Source organism: Saccostrea echinata, unplaced genomic scaffold (assembly GCF_033153115.1).
Source record: "Saccostrea echinata isolate AGI-Se365-2 ecotype Australia unplaced genomic scaffold, CSIRO_AGI_Sech_v1 ptg000001l, whole genome shotgun sequence".
NCBI lineage: Eukaryota > Metazoa > Mollusca > Bivalvia > Ostreida > Ostreidae > Saccostrea > Saccostrea echinata.
In genome coordinates this window covers 53,287,187-53,304,923 of record NW_026889750.1, presented here as the reverse complement: position 1 = coordinate 53,304,923, position 17,737 = coordinate 53,287,187, and positions in this window count along the sequence as shown.

The window sequence follows — 17,737 nt, the reverse complement described above, 5'->3', positions numbered from 1 at the left end:
CTCTGTTACGCGTCAACGTCATCGTCAAGGTTAATTCCAAGCCCCCCTCTGACGATGGGTAAGACGTCTTATCGGGGAAAATTCATAAGAAACTGCACAGCAACCCGTTGTTGCCTTTTCCCTTACTTAGGCAATGTAAAGCCAGACCCCATGGAACTTCCTTCAACTGTATTATGATTGCAAGAAACTCATATCGTGTGTAAATATTGAAAACAATGTGTATACCTTAAGTACATCAAGTGGTACACCGAGATGTGTTGACAAACTTGTCATCACCAATATGCACGTGTTTTCCGTTTTTTTTAAAAACACTTTTCCTACATGAAGTCATACATTTCATGGTAGCATGGTCCCCTGACTCATCCTTGCCTAGTGACACGGAGTACATGCACGAAGCAAATAAGGGACAGGGAACCAGGCTAATTTGATGGTTGAGAAATTTTGAGCACTGATTTAAGTGCAAAGTAACCAAGATACCCATCTGACCAGTTTTCGTAATTTTCGGCCATGCAGTCTTTTTTTTTTTTTTTTTTTTTGCATAATATGTTCCCCTGCGTTTCTTTTCAATATATTCCGAGCCCGCGTGGCGCAGTGGTTAGAGCGTCTGCTCTAGAGTCGCGAAGTAAGGAGTTGATCCTTACGTCGCGGGTTCGAATCCCACTGTGGGACGTGGAGACCGGTCCTTCGGATGAGACCGTATAATCCGAGGGCCCGTGTCGCTGTAGGTGCTGGCACGAAAAAGATCCCTCACTACTCAATAGCCGCAAGTGCCGAGTATAGCTCTCCACCGGCAAGTGGTGGCGTCTCCATATGAGTGAAAAATTCTCGAGAGGGACGTTAAACAACATACAAACAAACAAACAAACAATATATTCCGAGAAAATGAATTTTACAATGAGTTTATATAAATAGTTCTTTTTCATTTATTCAATGTTTCTTCATCAAATTTTGTGAGTGCTACATTTTCTATGTTTTCGTACAAACACTCCTGCATATCCAGTCAGTATCCATTTTTTTTTTTAAATTTCTGACGAATTAAGGTTAAGTGTTCGTTTAATCTTGGACAATTTCTAATAGCATTCGTACTTCTACTTTTGATTTTTTTTCTTTTATATTTTTTAAAAAATAGATGGAGATAACAAACAGTATTCAAGCTCAAAAGTCCATGCAAACAATACAAACCAATTCATTTTGACCCTTTTAAAATACATGATTTAACGTCCTCATCATTAACTATATTTACATCACCAGTAATAACCTGTCCAGCAGGACTATAGTTGAAAGGTGAAGAAAAACATGAACACGATGGAATTTTCGATATCTAGGCTCTATAAATATTTCTTGCAATTAAAAAGCTTGGAAGCAAAAGTCGACATATATTTGTATGAAATACAAGATTATGTTTTCAACTTGAAATATTGTGGAATACAAGACTGGACCCTTTTGTGATTAAGAATATTACTCATATTAACCGCGTCAATTCCTTTGTAGGCATCAAAGTATAAAATACTATTCAGTTATGGAATGGGTATGGGAGAAATATCAAATTTATGGTTCCCCGAGGGAGGAAACTATATCCCAGGGCGCCGCCTCGGGAAATAGTTTCCTCCTCGGGGAACCATAAATTTGATATTTCCCGAGTACCTACCTACCTAGTCCTTGTCATACCCGTGGGCACATAGGACAAGGACTAGATTTTTCCACTTCTCTCTATCTTGAGCATTTTTTTCCAGTTCTCCCCAAGTTAGTTTGTGCTCTCTCATCTCCTTTTCCACAGTCCTTCGCCAGATGTTCTTTTGCCGACCAGGTTTCCTCTTCTCTTCTGGTGTCCATCTAAGGGCTACTTTGGTGATGTTGTTGACTGGTTTTCTTAACACATGCCCTATCCATCGCCATCTCCGTTTTGTCAATAAAGTTCTCATATCGTCTGTGTTTGCTTTCTCATGGAGTTCCACACTGGTAATTTTATTTGGCCAGAAAATCCTCATGATTTTTATGTGGCATACGTTATGGAAACTAGAAAATCTGCATATGTCTCCTTCTGTCATTCTCCAGCATTCTGCCCTATAGAGTAGGATAGATAGAACGCAGCTGTTATAGATTCTTATTTTTGTCCTTCTACTTATGTCATTTGTTTCCCAGATGCTCTTGAGGCTGATGAAGGCACCCCTAGCTTTACTTAGTCTGGCCTTTATATCTTTGTCCGCACCCCCATCTGATGTTACTATGCAGCCAAGATAGGTAAATGTTGCTGTCTTGCTCAGGTTATTTCCATCTACCTGTATTCTCTCTTTTTTTTGTTGTTTGTATGTTGTTTAACGTCCCTTTCGAGAATTTTTTACTCATATGGAGACGCCACCACTTGCCGGTGGAGAGCTGCAAATTTTGTCCATACTCGGCACTTGCGGCTATTGAGCAGTGAGGGATCTTTTTCGTGCCAGCACCTACTGCGACACGGGACCTCGGTTTATACAGTGTCATCAGAAGGACAGGTCTCCACGTCCCACAGTGGGATATTCTTGCTGGTTGTTTGGTGTTTAATGACATAACTTCAGTTTTCTTGGTATTGATCTTCAGTCCAATTTTTTTCTGCATTACTCTTTAATTTTGATGTTTTACTTTGCATATGCTTTTCTAGATGTGACAGAAGGGTCAAATCATGTGCGTAGTCTAGGTCTTCAAGACCGGTAAAAAAGAGTCCTATTCCTGTGTTTTCTCCACTAAGGGTTGATTTCATTACCCAGTCTTATTGCTAATATAAAAAGGAGAGCTGACATCACACAACCCTGCCTCACACCAGATTTTACTATGAAGCATGCATCTGATGAGCTACCAATGGAGCAATTAAACTCCAAGTAAAAAGCTTTGATCAGTTCTGCTATCTTTGAAGGTACTCCATAATGGCTTAAGATCTTCCATAAGCTTTTTCTGTGTATACTGTTAAAGGCTTTTTCAAAATCTATAAAGTTTATTATAAGCTGTCTTTGCCACTCTGTACATTGCTCTATAATGTTTCTTAGGGTGAACACCTGGGGCCCGTTTTAAAACTAACGACTAAAACCAAATATTTGGATGATTGTAAAATTTTGTAATATTGATGATTCTGTTTGAAATTCCTAGCATAAAATATACTGTTAGGTTCTTTTTCAAAAGAATAAAATCATTTTCAAATAAATGTAAAATAGGAAGTAATAAGCAGAATTAAATTTTGGTCTTAGTCGTAAGTTCTTTTGTAAAACGGGCCCCTGGTCACAACAGCTTTTTCCTTTCCTATAACCTGCTTGCTCTTGTCTTATTTTGGCATCGACTGCAGTCCTAATTCTATCGATTATTATTCTGCTGAAAATCCTACCAGGTATTGATAGTAAGGTGATGCCCCTCCAGTTATTACAGTTAATTAGATCTCCTTTCTTTGGCAGTTTGATGACATTTCCTTTGGACCATGTCATAGGTATTGTGTTATTATTCCAGATCTTGGTGAATAATGGGTGTAAAATGTAAGCTGCTAGGATTGGATCTGCTTTAAATAACTCTCTGGCAGTTGGTCATTCCAGGTGCTTTGTTGTTCTTAAGGGATGTTTATTTCAGCTTTAGATGGTTCGTCAGTTTCTATTTCTAAATCAGTGTCAGCTTCCTGTATGTGTGCCAGCTCGTTAGGCTCTGGGCGATTCAACACTTCTTCAAAATGTTCTCTCCATCTTTCATCTTGTTCTCTTTCAGATGTAATAAGGTTGCCTTGCTTGTCTTTCTCAGGCATGTTTGTTTTTCTTTTCCTTCCACTCAACTTTTTATTTGATAGAGATCTCCCATTCTTTGTTCAGAAGCAGCTTACCATACCTTCTATAAAGCTTTTACGATCTTTCTTTGTTGCTTTCTTTACATCTCTATTACACTTGGAATATTGTTCTCTTAGTCTCTCTTTTATTCTTTCCGAGTGGGTGTTATATAACTTAGTTTTAAGGTCTTTCCTTTTATCAATGATTTCCAGGTATCTGGTGTAGAGTTATATTCTATATTTTAATTGTATTTAGATAAACTGGGATTTGATTCTGCAAGTGGTAATTCAACTTATACCCATACCTTCCTTTCTAAATAGGAAATTCTTCAACATCATATCTCCATTTTCAATATTTTCAATATTTTTAACTTTCCCAACAATCAAAATGAATTTGAATTACCATACCTATACTGGATTCCTAATCTCCAAAAAAAATCCTTACAAACACAGATACATATAGGGTTTCAATAAATGTTTTACAAAGCCTTTCTTTACTTCTCACTAAAATATTAACAGCAGTGAAGGAGAAACTTCAGGAGTTCTGTTCAACAATATAATCGAGAAGTGGTGGAAATCAGATGTGAATACTTAAAAAATCTAAGGAAATTTTAGAAAATGTGAAATCACAAAATTTTACCAAAATCAACATCAAAACTTACAACTTTTCAACTTAATATATAACCATTCCCCACGATAAATTAACGTCCAGGGTTTTTGACATCTTTGACAGCTGGTTTTTCAATAAAAACACACACACACACACCAACCACAAAGACAAACTACGTAATGCTACACACAGCAACGTTATAAACACACACAGACACCAACCTGTAAACACACACAGACACACACACCAACCACAATGGATTTAATATCGGAAAAATCCGTCGATAAATCAGTGTGTAAAAAATGGCCTAACAAATAGTATGAAGAACATCGGTCAGCATATGACTTAATGATAGATTTTATTTGCTGACAAGGTCATTGTATCGACCATAAAACCTACGAAATGATAGACTTTCAACGAGACTGTTGATATTCTTGCTTCATCAACTTGTTTGTCAATAGCTTAACTAGTTTCAAAAATTATTTATAACTGAGAGATATAAACCCCGTCTGCAGGTGGTAAGGGTATATTGCTGCATAAGTAAGGAAAGTTGACGATTGAAAAGTTAAGGTCATCAAGTTTATCATAAAGCTTGGTTGTTAGGTTACCATTAATGTCTTTTTCTAGTAAAATATTCAAATATGAAACAGATGTATTAGACTCTGTGCTATCTTTTATTTCAAGCTCACAGGGATATATCGTGTCGACATATGAATGGAAAAAAAAACTATTGTTAATTGATCATTCGTCGTCGGTAAATCTAAATGTCGAGTTGAAGGCCACAGCAAGAGATTTCTTCTTTCATGTATAAGATTTTGAATATATGCTGCTTCGTATGATTACAAAAATAGATCCGCTAACAACAATTGGTACCCATGGGAATTCCAATAGATTGCTGAAAGACCTGGTCTCCAAAGACGACATAGATATTGTCAATCAGAAAATCAAGAATGTTTTTAATAGCAAATTCAGAGTACTTGTGTGTACAATCAGAATGTTTTTTTTTAGCAAAATACATGTAATTTTGCAAATGAGCATTGACAAGGAAAGGAAATTTACGAGTTCTATTTTTATTGAAAAAGCAGCTGTCAATGATATCAAAAAGCCTGGACTTTAATTTATCGTGGGGATGGGTTGTATATAAAGTTGAAAAGTCGTTTTATGAAGTTTCGGAATCCAGTATAAATTTGGTAATTCAAATTCATTTTGGTTGTTTGGAATATTAAAAATATTCAAAACTGACATATGATTTTGAAGAATTTTCTCCTTAGAAAGGGAGCTATGGGTATAAGGTTGGATTGCCACTTGTAGAATTAAATCCGAGTTCTTCTAAAACACAATGAAAATAATGAGCCTTACAAACAAATGCAATGTTGTTACCTGCTTTGTCAGCTGGAACCAGTACATATACTGATCGTGTAGTCTATCTAATTCTTTTTTCACTTCTCAATTATTGAATACAGAAGGATAGATGGTTTTCATATTGCTCCTGAATTCCTTTAAGGTAGTCCTATCCCCAGGTTCTGAAAATCAGCTTTTAAGTAATTGAAAATGCTCACAAATATGTCTCTGATTTCACATAGTAACGTGAATTTACCCATGGAATTTCTTCAAAATTCATCATCATAGTTAATCATATTATACAGGGAAAATTATCAAATCTCAAATATATTTTCAGGAAATGCGAATAAAAACACCAGCTATGCATTTTCTAATTGAAAAAAATTGATCAACAAATAAAATTTAGGATAGAAAAATATAGGTATCCAGGCAATTGAAGAAAATTGCATCTTTTTACGCTTGTACAGTATTTTAGTTCTTACTTCAAGTGTCATATAATACAAAGTGTAAAAAGCTTGTGCTATCATTGCTAGACATCACATATCATATCTAATTTCATACCATGCTTATAAGCAGTTTTATGTAATGCTAAACTACAAGAAATTCAATTTCTCTAGAAATTAATTTATTATTTTCTTTTATGGGGTAAAAATGTCAACTTTTTACAAGACAGCTTCTAAGACTTCAAAGAATTGAATCATATTAAGATGCATAAAATGAAAATTGTTGCACGAAAAGACCTCAATTTTAACCTTCATTTTGAGACTTTTTGAATAAAATAATAAATTTAAGAGTTATCCTTCCTGGCTGTGGATCGGATATCCTTAATGCGAGATTCTAACATACATCTGAAACATTTAATCCATTCTGACAAAGTGTCAATGTCTTCTTTTCATGTCTGGCCCATTGCCTGGCGTAATCTTCCACAGAATTCATAATATTTATGAAATTATGATTCCAGTTGAAAGATCTGGGTTCCCTAAATTTTGGCCCTTTTAAAATAAGTGAATTAAGGTCCTCATTATTAACTATATATTTACGTCACCAGTAATAACGTGTCCAACAGGACTATAGTTGTAGGGTGAAGAAGAACATGAATACGATGGAGGATTATGTTTCAGATGCTCAATATCCACGCTCTGTTAAGTTTTCTTGTAATTAAAAAGTTTGGAAGCAGTAGTCGATGTATATTTATAGGAAATGCAGGGTGTAGTCTTCAATTGGCAATACAAGACTGGACCCTTTAGTGATTAAGAATATAACTTACATTAACCGCGTCAATTCCTTTGTTGGCATATTGAAGTTTAAGGAAAAAAGGGTTACCGTAGTTTTAGCTGTATTTTCTTCCGTAAAACGTAACGGTTTAAAAAGCCTATAGCGAGCCTGTATTCTGGTGTCGAGGAATCCAAAAATCAGCTTTCCTTGACTTTTACAAATAGACTATTCAAAACTTTTAAAGGGACAGAGTAAAGTTTGGTGCAATTGTGATGAAGGCGTAAGTGTTTATTTACGTATGTTAGTAGTGAATCAAAGGAGACATCGTGTATAATAGGTTTTTGTTGTAAAATTCATGGAATATTTTATATTTATTTATTTGCCCTTTTTCATTCATTCTAGAATGTCCTTGGTACAACCTTTAGTTTCTAAAAAAAATGACTATAGTGGTGTCACATAAAGGACAATTGAAAACTCAGTGCCATTTGAAATTACGAAAGATACAAAATTAAGCAGACAGACCAGACGTTATATACTGTGACACAAACAAAGCAACAACAAAAAACCCTTTAAAACAAGTTTAGTCAATAAATACAGTTTTAAAATGAAGTAAAAATCAAAAGCATGCTCCATTTGGTCACTCAAAGAGCGGGATATGGTAACTAGGGTCAACTAAATACCATTCTAAGAGCCTTTTAAGAAAAATAAAAACCTCGGCGGGTCAAGGGTTAGGACTAGAGTTTGGAGTATGGTTACTTGAGTATAAACAACACTGTATAGGATCCAAGGAAGTATAAAATGAAACAATATAACCTGAAAGATGAAGATATGTTGCCCAAAAGCAAGAGAAATAGGACGACCAGGGATCAATAAAATTAGTCTCGTACCCCGTAGCAAATCTTAAAGTAGATATATTTACTTGCCTGTAGTTGTCCTTATATGTCGCTTTCACCATGTAAACTAAACAAAACAACAGTACTTCAGCACTATTAGTAAACCCATCTCATTCGCCCTGACCTCTCTTGGTCTTCGAAGAACATTTAATGTGCAAAGATAAGTTATTTTGTCTCATTTTTATTTACCTATTATCCACATGTCTCCTTCATCTTCAAAAAATTATGAATGTGCTTATATTATAAAAATTCTTGTAGAAATCTCTTATTCAATTGAAATTTAATTACAATATTTATATTGATTATCATAGGTGAATATCAAAGGGAAATAACTTCTCTCAGTAGTAAACAAATTAATAGAATCCTTTCCCAGCAAGAGAACACGGCCAAGTGGTCCAAAATTTCAAAAATCTTGTTAGAATACCCTTTGCATCCTTGATGCCCAGGAGCAAAGCATAAGATTTTCAAAGAAATAACCCATTTTCACTATACATTCAGGGTTTGGGTTAGGGTTCACTGCTTAGGGTTACGGTTAGGGTTGGGGTTATGATTAAACATCAGGAAAGTGAACAAAAAAATGACCCCCAAAAAACTGCTCAGAAGGGGTGGCAAATTGACGCCAAATTGAAAGGTCCGTATCTCTCTTAGTTTTCATGCGATTTTCAAACTTTTGGTGTCATTGGAAAGGTCTCGACAAGATCTGTCAATGAAATGAAGACGGTTATTAAAGGTTAAAAACGGAAAAAGTTGCGAGGGATGAAAGATGTCTGTCTAAGCAGCATGGGTACACCTACGCAATTTTTGCTCTTAAAAACATCTTGAAAAGTCGTTAATTGTTCAGACCGTTATAGCTATGGATAGATGTTGTGGAGACCTTTCTCACAAAGTAGGTAATGAATTAAATACTGAAGGAAATAGTTAATTTTTTGAAAGGTTTTAAATTTCTTATTAATTTCCTGATTGAGGCAAGCTTGGTGTCGTTGGAAAGGTGTCGAAATGGAAAAGAAGATGGGACTAAGAAGTTGGAGTCTTCATGTGAACGTAGCGCAAGATATGGCTCACAAAAAATTCCTTAAATGCATTTTACACATTATTTTATGAAAAATATTTAAGGAAATATGCATTGGTCTGCTGTTTGCAATAATAAAGGAATTTAAAACATGAGATCGCGACGTGGATAATAGAAGTAAAATGAGTAAAGAACTTTTAAATCGATTAATTTGATTTTTAAGAAACTGTCATATCAAGAAAACTAAATACAATTTCTTATTATGACACTTAAGACATATTGCCTTAGCATTGTACAATTAAGTTGTTTAATACGTAAAGGACTGGTCCTGTTTTCAATGTTGTACTCTTTATTGATTCCTCTGTTGCCACAGTACTAACATTTCTTATAACACAGTACTCACATTTTTTTTAATAACTGAATCCATAATGATGACAGAGAAGCTTCATTTCTTATAGCTATCAACCTTAACAGAATAATACATTAAAACCTGTCCTTCACAGTATAAGTAATGAAAAAAAATTTCAAACCTCCAGCATCATTTTTCAGCATATAGAAACCAATTGGTCAGGTCAGCACCTGGAAGAAAATACAGAAATGATAGACTAGCCACACAATCCTGTGTTCACTTGATGAAAAGTTTCTCATACTCGTGAATACTTTTGAAACAAACTTATTATCATATTGTGTATTGATGTTTTCTTAAACATGTTAAACGCAGAAATCAATAATCATATATAGATTTTACACAGAATCACAAATGTCACAGATAATTAGATCTTTTCACCTCCTGTTGGGAAGGCCATTAAAATTGTTTTGCCTCCTATTACTTTAAGTGATTTTCTAATCTATTCATTACGAAAATATTTGCTGTCTTATTAAAACAGTTAATACCCCTGAAAATCTTGAGCTTCCTTCATCAAAGCCTAACTTGTAAAGACTACCGTAAATGCTGAAAACATTGAACTAGCTGCAATAAGATCATTTAACCTTTGGTCTTGGAAATTGGGTTAAGTACAAAGGTCAATGTAACCTAGAGGAATAGCATATCCATTATCTAGGTCATATACCCATAAGATCTTCAAGTTTGACCTTGAGCTTTGACCGTGACCCCGACCCAAGGGTCATGAGTAATATGTAATACCAGTATGTAAGATCAGCCTTCTGTGTATATTTTTAAGCATCATGGAAAACAGAATATGGCTATATTAAGTATTCATCACACGTACATGCTTGTGCAAAGTGACCTTCGTTCTGCATATGTACATGACATGCCTACAAACTCAGAAAGATTTAATCAAAATCGGACTACTGGTTCTATGAGAACACTCGCAGACAAAAAAGTATCAGAGAAGATAGCATAAACTAGTAGACTAATTGTTCACAGAACAATTAGGGGTCCTTCCACCTTCTTTGAATTTATTTTATTCATTGTATATATTTCTCTACAGCTAGATTTCATAAAAAAGAAACCAGAAATTGCTTAAAAGATTGAAAAGAATGAAAATATAAAATAATGACTTTGGCCAATTGTTCAAGATTTAAGGTCAAGAATCACATTGCAGTGGGTCCCATGTATATAAGACTAACCGTTTAAAAGGTTTAAGCTTTAACCATAAGCACACAAACATGAAAGGGCATTAACTCACATAAAGATTCGTCAGATCCTTTCGCGCTAAATACATTGTATCTTTACCTCATGTAACTGAACCCAATGGTAAAGATTTGGGGTCTCTAAGGCGTACGATTTTAGAGGAGTAGCGCTAACAAGGCTTATGATGAAAAGGGCATTACCTTTTAAAGGGGTTAAGCTTAGGGGACAAGAATGATTTTTTGAAATAGGTTTTAAAGTGCATATTAAAGATGCAAGGATAAACCGGTATATTATATGTTGAAAGACAATAGAGATCTGAAAAGAGCTAAATTCCTTAAATTTGGGATAACCTTGACCTTTCACCTTTAAATATATTTGAAGGTCCAAGGTTGCAAACTCTAATGCATGTTGGTCCCATGTCTATGTAATTGTTTTCATTTTTTAAAATCATTTATAAATATCAAAAACTTGAGGGGCAATAACTCACAAAAGTGTTGATGAATCCTTTCTCAATCAACAGAGTGAAGAGTCTACTTAGTTTGCCGAAGACATTAGTGAAGGGTTTGTATCTCAGCGATGTACGGTTTTTAAAGAAGTAGCGATAACAAAAATTATCGTTGCAAGGGGCGATAACTTTATAATGTGTCAAAGTTAATTAAGAGATCCTATAAAAATAGTCAATATTTCCAGACACAATTTTCCCAGTAGCAACGGTTCAAAAGTTGGGGTTGGGGTTGGGGGGGGGGGGGGCAACATCCCAAAACCTAATGAACTCTCCACATCCAGGAATTTGCCAGTGCTCAACGTTACATATGCAAAAAGTGAGAGGGGGACTGGCATCTGAATGAAAATTTACTATAGCGGTGGACTAAATTGATGATATATACAAGTGAAAAGGACAAGATGAAGGCAAGCAAAAGAAGGATACAAATAAAGGGGTTAGGGTAAACTGATCAGCCTTTGATATAGATATTTGAGAAGTGGTATACAGTATCGATGTGTACGTGTATTAAATGGATAGTATTGTTTATCTCCGTATATGGGTACTAAATTTTACAGATGAATTATCAAATGAATTCTTGAATGAGTATCCCCTCGCAACCGAGTTGGAGGGGATTTAACAACGCGGCTACGTGGGTGGGTTAGTTTGTCTTTATGTACGTAACGGAAGTGACGTAATTTGCATCGGTATCGATGTCGAATGCTTCCTTGATTTATATACATATGCTCATATGCGAGGGGATGCTCCGCTTTGCTGTTCCTCCTTTAAGTATTAAATTTCTATTTACGGGAAATTAAAATGCACTTACATCAAATAAGACTATTACGTTTGTTTGATGTACGTTTGTCTGATATTTATAATTTTTCATTTATGTGTTCAGGGTTTGTATAGTGTTGTCATCTAGAAGCAGAGACACGGGCGTTGTTTTTAATTAATAAAAGTGAAGTCTGGTACTGTTCAATTTTCCTTATAGGGGCAGCAACCCTTTTTTGTTGATGTTTTATTTTATTTTATTTTTTGGGGGGGGTGGGGGGGTGGGGGGGGGTGGGGGTTAATTATAATGGATGAAAATAAAAAATTGGACAAGGAAGAACACATAACAGAAAACAAACCCCTCTTCAAAGAAATGACAGAAAATAAAGAAAGAAGATGCAAGTACAAGAGAATCTAAATAATAAACATGTTCACTCCAATTTTTCTATCGTCAACTTCACAGGCACTTGGGGACTGCCCCCAACCCCCCGTTTTCATTTTTTTTCTTTTTAAATCTGGGGTCGACACAGTTTTTTTTTTCTATTTTTGTATTCCAATATGCACTACATGATATCGATATTGTAACCCTTTTGTCTCAATATGCTTTTCTTAAATATATCGTTTTCGACAGTCGAATGTTAACTTCTCTTATCTAAGTAGCAATATACCATTGTCACCTGCATATGGAGTTTATGTCACCCAGTTGATTGTTACGCAAGAGCGTGCTCTACTTAACGATTTCTAAAACGAAGCAAGCTATTGACAAATAAGTTGATGAAACAAGAATACGTTTACGTTTCAATTCAAATTCTATGGTCGATACCGTGACCTTGTTTGCAAATATAATCTGTTGTTAGGTCGAATTGACTGACATCTTTCCTACAGATTGTTAGGCCATTATTATCACAGTGAATTGTCTACAGATTTTTACCTGATCATGACAAAGAGATGGTGTGATCGGTCAGCAGGTGATGCTTACTCCTCCATGGCACCTAATCCCACCTTTGTTTTCAGAGATCCTCGTTGGCTGTGCTAATAATTTGTATTGTTTAAATGGACTTTTGAGAATGATCATTATCTTCAGATTTCAGTGGCACATGGCCTGAGGGTGTGTCCAGAACTTGACTGATTATCATTTGAGCAAAGTCAATAGCAGAAAACGTGTTTTATTTTTTCCGGTCCATCATTTTCTGATGGAGGGATGGACTTAATTCAAAATATGACTTTTTCATGACCTTTCCCAAAATTTACAATTCCTGTCCTGGTAATATCTTACAATGGAGAAACAATGTAAGCTAATACGTGTCATAATGATTCCTTGCTACCTAAGGGTATGTCATGATCTTCATACAAGACATTTGACAAGTTCAAGGTTAATGACCGAAAAAGGGTAAAATTTATGAGTGGTCCATAACTTTTTGAGAAAAAAAAACTAAGAAATTGCGAGGGGGGGGGGTACATCATTTTGCTTACTTATACCTCGAGTCTGATATCATTTTCCTTTTTTTTTTATTTTTAAGAAATTTTCCTTTTACTTAAACATATGTTTTAATTTTTGTACCCGTAGAGAAAAAATCTGTGAAACAACAAATCTGGAAATTATATATAACAGAAATTAAAATTTAGGTAATATATGCTAGAAATTTATGTAATGGTGTGTAACCAGTCAACATGGAATGCTTACTCCTCCTTGGCACGTGATTCTACTTATGGAATTTCAAGAGGTTCATGTTTTATGCCCTTTTCAAAGATTTGTATTGTTTATAGATTTTTTTTTAGATAGTTCATTGTTCGATATCTTCACCTTTTTTCATTTTATTGTTTTTTTTTTTAAATTTTAAAAAAGCGGGAGAAGGAGTGGGGTGGTGGTACACTATCCATACATCAGGTCCCTGTGTTATTATATATTTTGGAATAAGAGAAATATATAACATTAATTAAATGCTGTGAACCTTTAAAATTCATAAATAACTCTGCAGTACGTATCAAACTTTTCAATATATTCTAAAAGTTTCTTGGTATTCAATAAAATCACCATTGAGTCGTGGAAGTTTATTGTGACGACCAGTCACGAATGTACTTCAAACTTATAAAACGCTTCAAAGATGTCTGTGCAACACAAAGCAAGTCTTTGGTGGTGAACGCATCACATACTCTGTTGTACAACACCACTAACTTTAACCAACACAACCACTTACATTACATCACTGATATTAACCAACACAACCACTTACATTACACCACTGACATTAACCAACACAACCACTTACATTACACCACTGACATTAACCAACACAACCACTTACATTACACCACTGACATTAACCAACACAACAACTTACGTTACACAACTGACATTAACTGATATAGTCCGCCACTGACATTACACCACTGACATTAACCAACATAACCACTTACATTACACCACTGATATTAACCAACACAACCACTTACATTACACCACTGACATTAACCAACACAACCACTTACATAACACCACTGACATTAACCAACACAACCACTTACATTACCAACTGATATTAACCAACACAACCACTTACATTACACCATTGATATTAACCAAAAACATCAACTTACATTACACCACTGACATTAACCAATACAACAACTTACATTACACCACTGACATTAATCAACACAACCACTTACGTTACACCACTGACATTAACCGACACAGTCCACCACTGACATTAACAGACAGAGTCCATCACTGACATTACATCACTGACATTAACCAACACAGTTCACCACTGACATTAACAGATAGATTCCATCACTGACATTACACCATTGACATTAACCAACACAACCACTTCACTGACATTAACCAACACAGTCCACCACTAACATTAACCGACACAGTCCACCACTGACATTAACAGACAGAGTCCATCACTGCCATTACACCACTGACATTAACCAACACAGTCCACCACTGACATTAACCGACACAGTCCACCACTGACATAACCGACACAGTCCACCACTGACATTAACCAACAGAGTCCACAACTAACATTACACCACTAACATTAACTGACACTGTCCACCACTGACATTAACCAACACGGTCCACCACTGATTTTACACCACTGACGTTAACCAACACAGTCCACCACTGACATTAACAGACAGAGTCCATCACTGACATTACATTACTAACATTAACCGACACAGTCCACCACTGACATTAACAGACAGAGTCCATCACTGACATTACACCACTGACATTAACCAACACAGTCCACCACTGACATTAACAGACAGAGTCCACCACTTACATAAACTGACACAGTCCACCACTGACATTAATCAACACAGTCCACCACTGGCATTAACCGACGCAGTCTACCACTTACATTAACTGACACAGTCCACCACTGACATTAACCAACACAGTCCACCACTGACATTAACTGGCACAGTCTACCACTGCCATAACACCACTGACATTAACACACACAGTCCACCACTGACATTAACTGACACAGTCCACCACTGATATTAACCAACACAGCCAACCACTGACATTAACCAACACAGTCCACCACTGACATTACACCACTGACGTTAACCAACACAGTCCACCACTGACATTAACTGACACAGTCCACCACCCTACATTAACCGACACAGTCAACCACTAACTCACACAGTCCACCATTGACATTAACCAACATAGTCCACCACTGACATTAACTGACACAGTCCACCACCCTACATTAACCGACACAGTCCACCACTGACATTAACCGACACAGTCCACCATTGACATTAACCAACACAGTCCACCACTGACATTTACCAACACAGTACACCACTGACATATTACACCACTGACATGAACTGACACAGTCAACTACTGACATTAACCAACACAGTCCACCACTGACATTAACCAACACAGTCCACCACTGACATTAACCAACACTATCCACGACTGACATTAACTGACACAGGCCACCACTGACATTAACCGACACAGCCCACCACTGACATTACACCACTAACATTACCAACACAGTCCACCAGTGACATGAACCAACACAGTCCACCAGTGACATTATCCAACACAGTCCACCACTGACATTAACCGACACAGTCCACCACTGACATTAACAGACACAGTCCACCACTGACATTTACCGACACAGTCCATCATTGACATTAACCGACACAGTCCACCACTGACATTAACCGACACAGTCCACCACTGACATTAACCAACACAGTCCGCCACTGACATTAACTGACACAGCCCACCACTAACATTAACCAACAGTCCACCACTGACATTAACCAACACAGTCCACCAATGACATTTGCCGACACAGTCCATCACTGACATAACCGACACAGTCTACCACTGACATTACACCACTGACATTAACCAACACAGTCAACCACTGACATTAACCAACACAGTCCACCACTGACATTAACCCACACAGTCCACCACTGACATAACCGACAGTCTACCACTGACATTACACCACTGACATTAACCAACACAGTCAACCACTGACATTAACCAACACAGTTCACCACTGACATTAACCCACACAGTCCACCACTGACATTAACTGACACAGCCCACCACTGACATTAACCGACACAGCCCACCAATGACATTACACCACTGACATTAACCCACACAGTCCACCACTGACATTAACCCACACAGTCCATCACTGACATTAACCCACACAGTCCACCACTGACATTAACCGAGACAATCTACCACTGACATTACACCACTGACATTAACCAACACAGTCCACCACTGACATTAACCCACACAGTCCATCACTGACATTAACTGACACAGTCCACCACTGACATTAACCAACACAGTCCACCACTGACATTAACCAACACAGTCCACCACTGACATTAAACAACACAGTCCACCACTTACATTAACTGACACAGTCCATCACTGACATTAACCGATACAGTCCACCACTGACATTAACCAACACAGTCCACCAATGACATTTACTGACACAATCTATCACTGACATTACACCACTGACATTAACCAACACAGTCCACCACTGACATTAACCGACACAATCCACCACTGACATTAACAGACACAATCTACCACTGACATTACACCTCTGACATTAACCCACACAGTCCACCACTGACATTAACTGACACAGCCCACCACTGACATTTACCGTCACAGCCCACGACTGACATTACACCACTGACATTAACCAACACAGTCCACCACTGACATTAACCAACACAGTCCACCACTGACATTTAACAACACAGTCCACCACTTACATTAACTGACAAAGTCCACCACTGACATTAACCAACACAGTCAACTACTGACATTAACCAACACAGTCCACCACTGACATCAACCGACACAGTCCACCACTGACATTAACCGGGTCAGAAACATTTTTCAAGAATGCTTGGTGAGACTTGGTTGTCAACCATGCATCTATACTTTAGGCAGTCATTCACTTGTGAATATTCTGGGGTTTTCGTATCCTTACAGAGATTGCTGTACGACATTTTATAGCATCTATTATGAGTTCTATTCGCATTCAGATGTTGTCAAAGAAATAATTGCAAAAAGTATATTAACAACATTATTTTAATCATTCTTCATTCGAGTATATGAACGGTAACTTCTAAAAATGTATCAGAGTTACCTCTCTTTGCTCACGATCTTTTTCGTATTATGAGGGTCAAGGATTTCAGCAACTATAGACTTCAATATAATATCAATGACGGTCCCTCTAGCAGTGATAAATATCAGATGTGCTTTGAACTGAACTTTTCATGGACATATGATTTCTTTTTCAAGTTGGGAAAAGGCAAAAAATTAGCTGTAATGCAGAAAAAAAAAACATAAGCAAAAACAAAAACAAAAAAGTGTCCAAATTTCACAATTTGTTTTGTCGGTGAGGTTCCTCCCCCCCCCCCCATACTAGGTGCCTCCACTTTATGGTTTTTTTTTTTTAGTCTTTATGTGTTTATTTTTGGGAATTTTGCATA